Here is a 14,694-nt window from a genome sequence, read left to right as displayed (position 1 = left end):
GCTTTCCTTTATGGAATTTACAAATATGAATTGAACTGCACAAGTATTCAATCTAAAAGACAGAAGGAGACATGAATTACTTTTTCTATTTCATGTGTGTTGGAATTTAAAGATACATTTGTCAGTTTCCTTGAAATTTAGTAGAATGGCTTCATGAGAAGCAAAAAACATGGCTGCTCTGAAACCTGTGCAATGCTGTATTTTACTTTCATTGTTATGGTACCACTGAAAGGTGTGCAGAATGCTTTGGATGATAGGATCAAAGCTTCAATAGGGGACAACAAACAAGAAATAGCTTGAGTAAATTGATTTCCTCTTCCCAGGGAAATAATAAAAACATGATACTTTAGGATTTATCACTTTGATGATGCAATGATAGAAAACATCCTTCCTTCACTCATTTCTAATACTTCCATGTCTTCAAATTTTGTGTTGCATATGAGATATACACCCTGTTCTGACAGCAGTTCACTTTTCTGTAGTTAAAATCCAATAATAAAAAATGACCAGTTCCAAAAGATGCACTGACAAAGGAAGAGGATGTAAAACATACGAAGAATTAGAAAACCTCAACAGCATGAAAACAAAAAAGACAGTTAGATACACAAACATATTTTCTGTAAAAAAATGATAAATAGGGGCCTGGACTGATGGCTGAGTGGATAAAGTGCTTGCTATGCAGGCATGAGTTTGAGAGCTCGTGTTCATTTAAGAAGCCAAGTGCACTAGCGTCTTAATGTTTCACTGCAATGAAGAGACACCATGATCTTGGTAACTCTTATAGAAGAAAAACCTTTAATTGGGGCTTGCTTACACTTCAGAGGTTTAGTCCATTATCATCATGGCCGGAAGCATGGTGGTGTGCAGGCTGACATGGTACTGAAGAAGTAGCTTGAGAGTTCTACATCCAGATATGTAGGCTGCAGGAAGAGAGAGACACCAGGCCTGGCTTGAGCATTTGAAACCCCAAAGCCCAACCCTCAGTGACATACTTCCTTGAACAAGGCCACTCCTACCCCAACAAGGCCACACCTCCTAATGCCACTCCCTAAATATTCAAATATATGAGCCTATGGGAGTCTTTATTTTTCAAAACGCAAGTAGTGTCTGTCTATAGTCCAGCACTGGTGGAACCCTGGGACTTGCTGGCCAGCTGTCCTAGCTGAATTCATGAGCCATACATAGGTCAAAACTCTCTCAAACAATAAGATAGAAAGCAATAGGGAAAGATATTCTTTGTTGATTCCTGGCCGCTCACTAACTTGCACACATGTACACATGCACCCACACACATGCATGCACAGCACACACAGAGAAAGAAAAATACACAAACAAAAGAAGAAGGTGAAAAGATGTTCAATACTGTATATTGTTTAAGGAACTTTAAATTAAAATAACAAAATATCACAACATACTTACTAAAATAAACAAAATCCAAAATACTGACAATCTTATTTTCCCATTTAAAAAAAAAAAAAAACAACTTTTTAGTTGAAATAGAATCACATCGCTTTGCTCTCTCCATTTCCTCTCTCCAGCTCCTCCCAGGTACTCCCTCTTTACCTTTCCTATGTCCTGACTGAATCTCAAGTTGCTAGTCTCTTTTTCTTTGATGATGATCATGATGGTGATGATTTCGTATGTGTGTGTGTGTATGTGTGTGTGTGTGTGTGTGTGTGTGTGTGTGTGTGTGTATTCCCAAATACATAAATATGACACAATGAGTCGACATTTATTGTTTGTGTATTTCATCGCTGACCACTCTGCATTGAACACCCAGTAATCAATCGGACTCATTACCTGAAGAGGCTAGTTCTCCTTCTCCGTGCAGTCACTAGCTGCCTGTTTGTCATCACCTAGGTCTGGGACCCCGGGAAATTGTCCCCCTGCCATGTTAACATGCCCACTGATATTGTCATCTTTCTAGTCTTGTTTATGCAGCCATTTCTAGGAAAGAATGTCTTACAGCAGACTTCTTGGTATCCCGGTTTTTACAAACTTTCAACACTCCCCACCCCTTGTGATATCTCTTGAGCCATAGATTCAGGGGCTGTGAAATAGATGTAGCTGTGGGTCAAGTTCCACAATGACCTGTTGATTTCTGCATTTTGGTTTTCTGTGATGATCTATATGTGCTATAAAGAGGGGATTCTTTGATGAGGGGTAGTAGCTACACTTACCTGTGGGTGTAAGAATAAGATTTAGAATGTAGTAAGAACCGATGGTGGTCTAGCAAAGGGGTGGCAGTACGTTCGTTCATTTCTAACACCCACTTGATCTCACCAGCACCGAGAAGTTGACTAGGTTTTCAGCATGATTTCTTCCTGTTGGGTGGGCTGGTAAGTCCAATTAGACAGCTCTTGGTTGCCTCTGATAAGTGAGTGCCACTTCTTGCACCTTTACAAACATCTTATGTTGATAATTGTCATGGTTCACAAGTGCTGCAGCTAGGTAGGGATGTTTAACTTCTTCCCTTTGGAAAGTTTGCATAGTATTTCCTAGTACCATGTAAGTTAAACTACAGGCAAGAGGTTGTCTAGCTTAAATCATCCAGTTTAAATCATCCAAGTATGTGTCTTATGTGTGTCATGTCTTCAGCAATAGGGGCCCATCCTCAACTTCTGAGAGACAACCAAGAGCTACAACAATCTGTATGGTTTGGGGAGTCACTTGGACTACTCTGACCAACCATTTGAAGAGGTTTCTCATGCCTAGTACTGGGATCTTGTTAGTCTGTGGTTCTTGTGGGAAGCATTAAGCACTGACAATCTTAATGCTCATGAAGATGTGGAAAGACATGAGTTCCCATTCATTGTCTGATATCCAAAATACTGAGAACACCTCCCCTGCTTTTGAAAGACTCTTTGCCAGGTGTTTGCAGAGCTGAACATTGTTTTCACATGTTAGTCTGTGGTCATTCTCTTTGGTAACAATCCAAGTATGTGAGAAATCTATTTCTACTCACAAGACACTACTCCTAATGTTTCAGCAGCATTACTCAAAATTGCCAAACCTTAGAAGCAACCAAGATACTCTCTAAAGGTTAAAGGGATAAACAAACTTTGGCACATCCATATAATAGAATATTATTTTGAATTAATGAGAAATTGACATTCAAACAAAGAAAATGCATAGACAAATCCTGAATGCCTATGTTAAGTGAAGAAAGACAGTCTGAAGATGCCACATGCCATGTGGACTTGTGCATAAAGATAAGCACTAAGGAAACTGGGGGAGTTAATCATTCAGGCTCATCTCTTCAAGGAAAGAGATGTTTACCTGTTTTCCATTTGGACTGCTGGGATGGGCATAGTTTTCAACTTGGTGATCTTTTGCTATCTTGAGGCTCGGGCTTCATCCAAATCCCCCAGAATATTATGTTTGTTTATCCCAGACTTTCCCCCTAGACCTTGAGCACTGCTTCTTAGCCATAAAACCCATCCTTATGAGAAATGTCACTTGCACTTTACAACAGCCTAAGTAACTTCTGTGTTGTCTTAGAGCCAAGACAATCCTGACTCCCACAGGTTATTATGATTACCACAGTCATTCTCCCTAGACCCCTTGTCTTCAGCTTCATTTCTGAGTCAACAGTGCCCATCTTCATGGAAGGGGCCATATCTACTTTGCAAAGAATTTCAATGTAAATATGTCTTAAGCATTGTTTTACCATGCAACTGAGTTAATTGTCATCTGAAAACTTTTTTCCAAATTGTGCTGTGTTTACATATAACTAAAATATAGTAAAAAACAATGACATCATGAAATTTGCAGGCAAATAGATGGAGCTAGAAAATTTCATCCTGAGCAAGGTAACCCAGACTCAGAAGGACAAACACAGTATGTACTCATGCATAAGTGGATACTAGATGTAAAGCAAAGAATAACCAGACTACAACCCACAGCTCCAGAGAAGCTAGTTAACAAGGAGGACCCTAAGAGGGACATATTGATCAATCTGCAAAAAAGAAATAGATGAGATTTCCCTGAGCAACCTGGGGTTGATGGGGGTCAATGGAGGATAGAGGATGGGAGGATGGGGGATGAGAATATAAGGGAAGGATGGTTGAGCTGGAACAGGGATAGAGTGGGAGAGCAAGGAAAAAGACACCATGATAGAGGGAGACATCATGGGGATAGGGAGAAACCGGGTGCTGGGAAGTTCCCAGAAATCCACAAGGGTGACCCCAGCTTAGACTACTAGCAATAGTGGAGAGGGTGCCTGAAGTAGCCTACTCCAGTAATCAGATTGGTGAATACCCTAAATGTCATCATAGAGCCTTCATCTGATGGAAGCAGATGCAGAGATCCACAGCCAGACACCAGGCCAAGTTCTAGGAGTCTAGTTGATGAGAAAGAAGAGTGATTCTATGAGCAAGGGACATTAAGATCATGATGGAGAAACATACAGAGACATACAAACGAAACTAGTGGGAACTCATGAAGTATGGACCAATAGCTGTGGAGCCCCCATGGAACTGGACTAGGCCCTCTGCATAGGCGAGACAGTTGTTTAGCTTGAACTGTTTAAGGGGCCCCCTAGCAGTGGGATCAGGATCCATGCCTGGTGCATGAGCTGGCTTTTGCAAGCCCAGTGTCTATAATGGGACACCTTACACAGCCTTGGTGCAGGGGGCGGGGCTTGGACCTGCCTCAACTGAATGTACCAGGCTCTGTTGACTCCCCATGGGAGTCCTTGCCTTGGAGAAGGTGGGAAGGGGGGGGGTCGGGGTGGAAGGCTGAGGGGCAGGAGGAGGGAGGAGAGGGGCACCTGTAAAATGAACAGAAAATTTCTTAATAATAAAAAAATTAAAATAAATAAATATGGCTAAAATAAACTGCCTAGTGTCAAACTCTAGAAGTTTGAACCAGCCTGGATGAGTTGTTTTGAACCAAATCTTCTTGCCTCTTGTGGATTGTTTCTCTATGCTTGCCATAATATTTTCAGCCCCAGAGCAGCCAAAATACCCTATTCTACGAAAGAGAGACAATGAAGGGACAGTGGTTTCTAGAACTGGTGTTGGGTCTTGTGGCTATGAATGGGCAGAGCACAGGTTGTTTCCCAGTCAGTGAAAATTTTGAATATAATACTATAATGATGGAGATGTGATATTTTTCCATTTGACTAAGTCTGTAGGTAAGCTGACCACATAGTGATACTTAACATAATAATATATGAACATTCGTACTCAGTTGTAAAGAATATACCACATGAAATCAAGATGCAACCCGGGGAAAACTGAGGGTCTGTTTTCTAACTACCCTATTCTTTCCATACCCCCTGCCTCTATCCACTCAATACTTTAACCTCCAGTACTTCTCCCCTTCTTTCACGTTACATATGTTCTACTATCCCTCTAACTACATTTTTAATTGGGATTGACATAGTAGGCTTCCATATGAATTTCTATACACCCTGCTTTTAAGTTAGTCCCCCATTTCTCCACAGTCTCACTCTCTCTCTCTCTCTTGCCTAAGCCTTTTTGTCCCCAATTTGCCAACTCTATACTTGTTATATTTATATTTTTTATCCCTCCTCCCTTGATATTCTCCTTAAGCCTCCTCTCCGATTTCTGGGCTTTCAATTGTCCTTCAAGTTAAATACAAAATAAAGACTTGAAACTAAAATCTGAATGAGAGAGAACTCACAGTGTTTGTCTTTCTGGGGCAAGGCCAAGTCATGTTTATAGTTTCTGAATGACCTTGTGTCTATATCCAAATATAGGTACAGTAAATCCTTGTCTGAATGTCATTTCTATTCTTTGATGATCATTTACGCTGAATTGGGAAGATCATGGCTTAGATGTTACTAAGACTATTTTCTACTTGCCTATATAATAATGTGACAGTGATGAAGTAATCATGTCAATCGTTTCAGTTTCTCTTTTCTATACATTTTTTGAGAATTCCATAGTCTTTATATTATTATGTAATAAATTTAAGATGTGACCAAGTACACTTATTTGATCCTTGCCATTATTAAATTATTTTAAAAATATATTTCTACACTCCCCTGACCCCTTGCCATCTGCAGTAGGTGAGAGGGCTAGCCTGGGGACACAAGAGTTGGAAAACTGGCCCTGCTCCTCACCAGATGCAGCAGACAGGAGAGGGCATGGTACCTCACCTTGGCAGCACACTAGAGCTGACCCTACTGGTGGGGGTGGGGGTGGGGACAGGTGAGCTGGGCCTGCAAGCATGAGAGCAGGAGAGCTGCCCCTGATCCCTCCCTCATATGCCAGGGGATGAAAAGGGTAAGGGAAATATCCCCTCCCACACACACTTTGCCACCTGCAACAGGCAGGAGAGCCTGGACCTCGCTCTATAGACCAGGCTGGCTTCAAACTCACAGATATCTGCCTGGCTCTGCCTCCTGAGTGCTGGGATTAAAGGCGTGCACCAACGCTGCCTGGCTGCATGAAATTTAAAAAAAAAAAATGACACTGTGACTAAATTATTGAATATATAGAGAAAAATTTAAAAAAAAGGCTAATATGGAGCAATTATTTTTTCTGTCTTCAATGATATTACCATGTTCCTTTCCTTTTCTCACAATATATAAAATTTAACTAGACTTACATCAGTTTCCCCCTTCTCTTTCCTCCCTCCAACCCCTCCTGTGTCCCACAATCCTCAAGTTGATAGCCTCCTTTTCTTTGATTATTGTTAAAGGCATATATACTTATATGCATGTATATACAAATGTATAAAAACAGCCTGCTAAATACATTTTTGCTGTTCATGTGTATACGGTTTGAGGACTGACCACTCCGCATTGGACAACCAGACAAGGGTTCATCTCTGAGAGAAGTTAATTCTCTTTCTCTCATAAGTCATTAGTTACCTGTAGTTCTTTTTCTAGGGATGGGACCCCATGATACATGTACATGATTTGTACAGCTGTCCTCTTTTTTTTTCTAAGCAACTTATAAAACCTAGGTATATATTTTAAACTATATAAGACTGCTTATTATACTTTGTTTCCAAATTCTAATTACAGTCATTAAACATTTTTTATGTGAAAATATATGAAATGTGATTCAACATACTTAAACACTGGGGGGAATATTTTAATATTATCACTTACAACAAAACGCATTATTATTTAGTTTTGGCAATTCTGAGGTTTAACAACATCATTAAAGACCCAGGATCGGAAAACAAATTTGATCTATCTTTTTACTCTACAATCCTCTGTACTATCTTTTATTAACAGGCTACCCCTATTGTTTCAAGATGGCTGCAAATAGCATTAGGAGTTATGGCCCAGATAACAACAACATCCAAAGACTGTGAAAAGGAAAAAAAACTACATCTACCCACTTGTCAGACTTAAAACAGTTTTCCCAGATGATCTTGGCAGATGCTCGGTGTGTTTTCTCTATTTGCAATGTTTCTCAATCTAAAACATTACTACATATGCTATTGCACATGTTCCACATGCCTGGGATTAAGTCCAGGAAATATCCTTTCAATTTAGATCATGGATCAGCAAACATTTGAAATAATCTGCCAGAGAGTAAAGCTTTCAGCTTCAGAGGGCATCATAGGGTAGCTTGAATATTCCTGTTTTACTATATCTTAAACATGCCTGGCTTCATGGCTGTTAAAATTATTTGGCAGCAGGTTTGTATTGGGTTGTAAATGGTAACTTTACTATCCCTGATCTAGCCAGTAACTTCTCACAGTGACGTTTAATGTTTATTACAGGTACAATTTAATTCAGCAAATATTTATAGAGCACTTTTCATGTGCTAGGTACAAAACACAGCCATATACAGATAACATTTGCTCTGATTTACACGAGAAGTATTGAACTGAGAAAGATTACAGAGTGCCACCAAATATCGTCTTTCCATGACAGAGACCTCCATTGTTATAGACACTACACCATTAAAAAATGCTGTCTTTTGAAAAGCTTATATTCAGAAAAACCTATTTTGTAGGAAGTCCTCATTTTTATTGACTAAGTTCCTTATCTTCACATAAAAGATTGTGTGGGAACTTTATTCTGTTCTTGTTATTTTTGTAGAGGTTTTCCTTATTATGTGAAGGTCCTCCTCCTTCATCTTTTAATCTCCTACATACCCCATGAGTGATTTTCTTCATTAAGCAAATTGAAAACATTTTTTTAATGTTTTACATTCTGTTCTTAGTATTTGTTCGGGCACGTGCATGCCATGGCAAAGGTGTGGTCACAGGATAACTTGGAGCAGTTGCTTTTCTCTTTCTATCTTTAACTGCTCTCTTGGAATCAAGTTAGGTTCAGGAGGCTTGCACAGGAAGTGTGGTATCTTGATGACCTTAAAGTAAAGTTTTTATGTGGGATTTGGAAGCTGTGATTGAATTGGAACAAGTGAGGTAGTATTGCATGGCATAGACCATATTTTACTGCCCCTAAAGAGAACCAAGATCCTTTATTCATTCGAATTCATTATAACTAGTGTCTGACTAAGGAAGGACAGAGACTGTCTACCTTAGTCTTTGTTGGGCAACAGATTTCAGTGTGTGGCTCATCATTTATTTCACATTCATGTTCCAAGGAAGAGGTAGGTCAGTTGTGAATGAAGCCTAACGTCTTCTCACTCAGGAATTCAGACAGAAGAATGAATGTTGATCTTCTCTTTCTATTTCAGTGAACTTGGGAACCCAAGAATTCACCAGTATCTTGAGACACCACCCTGCTTCTGTTTTCCCCCTTTGCTGGGTTACCAACACGAATTCCACAAAAGCTCTTCTTTTCTTTTCTCTTTCTTGTGGCATCAAACCTAGGGCACCACATGTCAGACACATGCTCTACCACTGAGCTACAGCCCCACCATGCTTTCCATTTTATTATAGCAGATTCCTATGCAGTCACTTAGGTCTACCACTGTTTTTAAGTGTAACTTGCCCCATCTCCTGCATTGACTTCAGGTACTTGGTGTCTACCTGATCTTTGCAGAACTTCACTATTCCCCTTTCTTTTGAGTCACTTTTTCACCTGAAGGACCATCTTAACACATTCAGAAGTATTTACTCAGAGCATGACATAATCCTACTTGATAACACCCCCAAGACTGTAGTTCAAGAACTCCCTTGTTTTGTTACTGATTGCAACAGAGACCATCCTACATTCTACTTACACAAGTTCCACAATTGCCAGAAGCTCCATTTCCTTCCATCCCTCATTTACAATTCTCTAGCTCTCTTCAGATCTCACTTTTCTTATAGAGCTTTTGTACAGATGCAGCCAATAACCAGCTCCTGCCAGTAACATACTGTTTTGAAACCTTTTTGCCTAAAGCTACATTGCTTTATAGTACAGCAAGTATCTTCCAAGTTATCTTCTACAAAAATGTTACTAAATATTTTGCCACTTTATAGCATTTTTCCAGTTTATAAAAATATTCTTCTTTCATTTAGTACCCAGGAAAACCTCTATCACAAACATATGTTGGCAGATTTCTGCAGTAGACCATGTGTCTTAACACATACTTTCTGAAGAGGACATTTTTGTTACTATAACAAATAGTTCCTTTGGTCTAGTGGATGGGATGCATATAAACTGTCCTGTGGTTGATGCTGTTATGACACTTTGGATTCTGGCTCTCTGCTCTAAATGTCCCCATTCTTGAATTCATTGTGAAACCCAAGTCTGACTCATGGCTGGTTTTATGGCAGAGAGCAAAACAGGGCAATTAGATGAATTGTGTGGTATCTTCCTAAGTGTTCACTTAGATGTGACTTTTAGATGTTACATTAGTTCATATTCCATTACCCAAAGGTCAGGAAAGTACATGGACCGGAAAGATGCACTGTGGTCCCAGGATTGTCTATAGAGGGTAAAAAATGTTTACGGGTGAGGGAGTAGCTGCATGTCCATGGTTCAATGGAGTATGCTATCATACTTTAAACAAACACTTTTTATTTCTTCACTAATAAACCAAGTACCTACTTTTTAATGTCTTTGAGTAAGAAACATAACTAGGAAATTAATATGATAATGTATATAATGCCTCTGATCTTTATATCATCATTTATGCCTACCCCTCCACCGGAACTAAAATAATTTTCATTTTCTTGAGTTCCCTGAGTTAAATATTTTAAATAAATCAAAACATATTACTTATCACTTAGGGCATACACAGTTATATAAAGTTCCACAACATTTTTATAAAAATTATTTTTTTCTAGTCTTCTATGTATAGTAGTGTCATTTTATTTTACTTTAATGCTTAAAAAACACTTGCCATCATTTGAAAGGAGCCCGCTTAGGTTCAGATGTCTGTGGAACAAAGACAGTTTCCTCTTTTGTTGCAGACTGACTATTCTTCCTCTGTCTTTGCAGAGCACATTTATAGAGACGTGCATTTATAAAGATTTCAAAAACAAGACTTGATGCCAAGAGCCACAGTAAAGCAAACACCACCCAAACTAGAACTTCATACTTAAGAGGCAAGGAGACCTTTAATAAAACACATTTCCCGTTGAGATAAGTAGAGCTAAGTGCTCTCATTCTATACATGAAGGAAGCTGAGTTGAGGAAGAGTATAAAGTAATTTCCCAATGTCAAAGGAGTCAGAAGCAGATCTTGGAAAAGGGCCTTAATAGGTTACAGTGAAAAGGGGAATTACAGAAATTACAAACCACTCATTCATATTGCAGCTTTTCTACTGCAGGGATAAATAGGCTCTGTCACAGGAGTCTATTTCAATAGGAAACACAAATATAAATAGCTGAGCATCAGGATAAAGAACGGTCACAATGCCCATATCACATTCAGGCACACATAAAGCATAGAAGCTAGGTAATTTATATCACCATCAATGGTATACTAAGCTCACCTATTTCCACAGAGCTGATCACGATAATTCATTCATTCACCAAGAAATCATCCTGAGTCCAGAGTACATATTCCTTATTTTCGCATGTAAAATAATCTGTGTTGTTATTCATATACCATTTAATGTAACTCAATATTTGAGGTAAAGTAGGAATTACAGCCACTTAAGCAATGAACTCTTCATGGAAGCCTGCAAAGTATGAAAAGAGGCTCAACACCTATTAAAGAGATAACTTTATTAATACCTTTGTTTTATTAGCGTCTGATTCTACATGGTGTAAATATGACCATCAGCAGAGTAATAAATGGCATTGTGTTTGGATGTCCCCAAGACGTTTTGCCTCCTTTTCAGGGAGAATTTATAGACTGCCCATTTCCACATCTATGACTTGTGTATATGCCACCAATAACCACAGTGCCCTGGCCCTCAGCTAGAACATAAATTAAACACACAAACATCTTTGCTTCACCTCACCTTGAGAGGGCATTCTCAATCAATTTCTTTAAAAAATGCCAAAAAGTGTTTTTCTGGATCATTTAATGCATCATGGATTTAAACAACTGCTTTAGCAGATCTCGGGAATATTTCAAAACTTGACCTTATCCTTTCCTCTCACTGACAAAAGAATGTAGGCAGATCCTGAAAAATATCAGCAAAAGTTTATGTAAATAAGACCTTTTGATCTCTGTGAAATTTCAACCATACATTATATATTTAATATTAGTATACAACTCACATTATTTGTAGGGGAAGGAGGAGAGACTAGAATTAGGGAGTTGTAAGATTTATAAAAGAAAAAAATAAAAACTGGCATATCCAGGACAGGCTGCTATTCTTCCCATTTTCAAAACACCACTCATTTTATACCTTCTTTTAAATTATTTCTCATTTTTACTCAAGACAGTGTAATCTAATCACTTGGCTTTCCCCAGATAACAGAAAATATGTAAAATGCTTTACAAATTAAACACCAAAGGAATAATCCAGCCAATAGTTGGCTAACTGGACTGAAGAGACAGTAGCCAAGGTTCTATATATAATGTTGTTTTATGGTACCTCGTCTTTCCTGTTAACGTCCCTTCTCCCCTAGCACCTCTCCTGACACACACTGATTCCGTTCCTCCCTCTAAGCAACTCCCCTTTTACTGTATTGCCTTTTTTCTTTACAGTGCTGTGGGCTTGGTAGGAATTCCAAATAGAATCTCTTGTAGTCTTTAGGAGAGAGAGCTATTGATACATCTAAAATCATAGTAACATCAAGATACAGTTATACATCATCCTTGGCAGCCTAGTTGCCATCAAGTCCTCATGCCCAGGCATTAGTTAAGGCAGAAGGAGTCTGGTGTCTTCCTCTGATGCAGACACTCAACTACATTCTGCTAAGGATGCTGAATTACTTTCTCCACTGAACTGAAGGATCCCATAATCACTGCTTCTGCTATTCTCTTTAGGAAATGATGGCAATTATAACAGTAATAATATTATTACAATGCTTACTTATGCCAAAAACTATTTAGATGCAATATTTCCTCTAATCATCACAATGATGCTCACAGCAATATGGCGTGCATTCTACTTACATATTATGTCTTTAAAGATGAGATGCTTTGTCATTGTTGTTATTGGATTGGCATTTGTCGTGTAAAGGATGGTCTAAGACAGCATTTAGAGCTCACTCTTAAAGGACAATTGCTCCCCAAACATCCCTCATTCCCACCTGGAAGTACTCATAGTGTAGTTCTATGAATTCCATTACCAGTAGACTTTTTTTCCAGTCTGGGAAATGCTCAGCCAAATACCTTTCCCTTTTTTTTCCCTAAAATATTGTCATGTTATGGTTCTAAGAAGTGAAGAGTATATTTAGTGTGCTGAAACAATTTGATCATGGAGTCTGTGTCTTACTTAGGACTCATTACCGAAGAAACACATTCTCTTCTTTTTTTCACACAAAACCTTCATGCAGTTGAGGAAACTGCGTATCATTGGGCAAAGTATGAAATCCATCTGAAAGACAAATCTAAATTATATTCAGAAAATAATATACACATTTAAGGAATCCTCTAAATTAGGCAACAAAGGTGTAATTGCAATTAATTAACAAACAGCAAAGATTATATAAAAGCTGGATGTCCTCTTGGTATTATCTGCCCAATCTACTAGCTGCAAATGCGAAATTACCCTTATCCCTTTGCAGTCAAAATTTTGTAGAAAAGCCTCAAATTATTCATTGATTCTTTCATTCTCAGATTCACTTCTATCAACTTCCAAATCCATTTTTGCCATACAGCCCCAATTCTGCCAAGTCATGTGGGTAAGAAGAAATTTATCTTCCTACACAGGAAGGATCTAGATCAAAGTAGCTGCTTGGAAGCTTAATAACAGGAGCCCTTTAGTTCTGTGGTTCTGCAATATTATTTGTTTTCTGTTTACTGCACTAAGACAGTTGCAGGTTCCTAAATGTTGCACTCTTATTCCAAAGTACACAGTGTCCTTAGAGCTCAGATTCATGTCATGGTTTAAAAACAAAGAACCTTTTCCCAGACACACTGTGGTGGTTTGAAAAAAAATGCCCCCCTAAAGGAGTAGCAACATTAAGAGGTTGTTGGATGTCATTGTTTTTCTCGATCCATCCATTTGTCTGCAAACCTCATGATGTCATTGTTTTTGCAGACAAATGGATGGATCTAGAAAAAATCATCCTGAGTGAGGTATCCCAGACTCAGAAAGACAAACATGGTATGTACTCACTCATAACAGGATACTAGATGTGGAACAAGGATGACTGGACTGCTACTCACATCACCAGGGAGGCTACCTGGAAAACAGGACCCCAAGAAAGACACAGGGATCGCCCAATGACAGAGAAATGGAATGAGATCTACATGAACAGCCTGGACATGAGTGGGGGTAGTGAAGGGCGAGGGTCGAGGGAAAGAGAGCTTGGGTGAGTGGGAGATCCCAGCTGGATCAACAACAGAGAGGGAGAACAAAGAATAGGAGACCATGGTAAATGAAGACCACATGAGAATAGGAAGAAACAAAGTGCTAGAGAGGCCCACAGAAATCCACAAAGATACCCCCACAACAGACTGCTGGCAATGGTCGAGAGACAGTCCGAACTGACCTACTCTGGTGATGGGATGGCCAAACACCCTAATTGTCGTGCTAGAAACCTCATCCAACTACTGAGGGATCTGGATGCAGAGACCCATGACTAGGCCCCAGGTGGATCTCTGGGAGTCCAATTAGCGAGAATGAGGAGGGTTTATATGAGCAAGAATTGTTGTGACCAAGGACGGATTAAGCACAGAGACAAATAGCCGAACGAACGGAAACACATGAAATATGAACCAATGGCTGAGGGGTCACCAACTGGATCAGGCCCTCTGAGTGGGTGAGACAGTTGATTGGCCTGATCTGTTTGGGAGGCATCCAGGCAGTGGCACCGGGTCCGGTGCTCATTGCATGAGTTGGCTGTTTGAAACCTGGGGCCTATGCAGGGTCCCTTGGCTCGGCCTGGGAGGAGGGGCTGGACCTACCTGGACTGAGTCCACCAGGTTGATCTCAGTCTGTGAGATCTGCTTTGCCCTGGAGGAGATTGGAATCGGGGGCGGGCTGGGGGGGAAGGTGAGGGGGGCAGGAGGGGGGAGAACAAGGGAATCTGTGGCTGATATGTAGAACTGAATTGTATTGCAAAATAAAAATTAAAAAAAAAAGAGGTTGTTGGAGTAGGTGTGTTCTTATTGGAAGAAATGTGTCACTGTTAAGGTAGGCTTTGAGGGTTCATATATGCTCAAGCCACACACAGTGAGACAGTCCACTCCCTGTTGCCTTCTGATCAAGATACAGTCAGTACCATGTCTCCTGC

This window comes from Peromyscus eremicus, chromosome 4 (genome assembly GCF_949786415.1).
Source record: "Peromyscus eremicus chromosome 4, PerEre_H2_v1, whole genome shotgun sequence".
NCBI classification, from domain to species: domain Eukaryota; kingdom Metazoa; phylum Chordata; class Mammalia; order Rodentia; family Cricetidae; genus Peromyscus; species Peromyscus eremicus.
The sequence above is the reverse complement of the archived record's forward strand: the minus strand, read 5'-3'. Positions refer to the sequence as shown.